Below are 1168 nucleotides of genomic sequence, written 5' to 3'. Positions count from 1 at the left end.
TAGTGATTGGTATCCCTGTTTAGTGATTGGTATCTCCCCTGTTTAGTGATTGGTATCCCTGTTTAGTGATTGGTATCTCCCCTGTTTAGTGATTGGTATCCCTGTTTAGTGATTGGTATCCCTGTTTAGTGATTGGTATCTCCCCTGTTTAGTGATTGGTATCCCTGTTTAGTGATTGGTATCTCCCCTGTTTAGTGGTTGGTATCCCTGGCATCTATTTTTTTTTTTTATTCTTTTTTTTTTTACGAAACCTTCTTAATGGTCCTGATTGGTGCCAATTGTCTAATCAGTGAATGTCCGCTTTGTGCATGGACCAGTTGTGTCCTAACTTTCTGCATTTGAATAATGTCAGGCCAGTTTCAGTGTTGTGGTATTGTGTTGTGGAAGTGTGTGAATGAGAGTGTTGTGGAACTCTGTGTGAGTGTGTTCTAGAGTTCTAGAACTCTCCAGGGGAGCAGCGTAGTGTGTTCTAGAGTTCTAGAACTCTCCAGGGGAGCAGCGTAGTGTGTTCTAGAGTTCTAGAACTCTCCAGGGGAGCAGCGTAGTGTGTTCTAGAGTTCTAGAACTGTCCAGGGGAGCAGCGTAGTGTGTTCTAGAGTTCTAGAACTCTCCAGGGGAGCAGCGTAGTGTGTTCTAGAGTTCTAGAACTGTCCAGGAGAGCAGCGTAGTGTGTTCTAGAGTTCTAGAACTCTCCAGGGGAGCAGCGTAGTGTGTTCTAGAGTTCTAGAACTGTCCAGGGGAGCAGCGTTGTGTGTTATAGAGTTCTAGAACTGTCCAGGGGAGCAGCGTAGTGTGTTCTAGAGTTCTAGAACTGTCCAGGGGAGCAGCGTAGTGTGTTCTAGAGTTCTAGAACTGTCCAGGGGAGCAGCGTAGTGTGTTCTAGAGTTCTAGAACTGTCCAGAGGAGCAGCGTAGTGTGTTCTAGAGTTCTAGAACTGTCCAGGGGAGCAGCGTAGTGTGTTCTAGAGTTCTAGAACTCTTCTGGGGAGCAGCGTAGTGTGTTCTAGAGTTCTAGAACTCTCCAGGGGAGCAGCGTAGTGTGTTCTACTCTCCTGGGGAGCAGCGTAGTGTGTTCTACTCTCCTGGGGAGCAGCGTAGTGTGTTCTACGTTCTACTCATTCTAATAAAAGCAGGAGGAGAAGATTCTGTCCAAGGGGAGCTGTTGCTCC

The sequence above is a fragment of the Borostomias antarcticus genome (genome assembly GCF_949987555.1).
Source record: "Borostomias antarcticus genome assembly, chromosome: 20".
Taxonomy (NCBI): domain Eukaryota; kingdom Metazoa; phylum Chordata; class Actinopteri; order Stomiiformes; family Stomiidae; genus Borostomias; species Borostomias antarcticus.
This window is presented reverse-complemented; position numbering follows the sequence as displayed.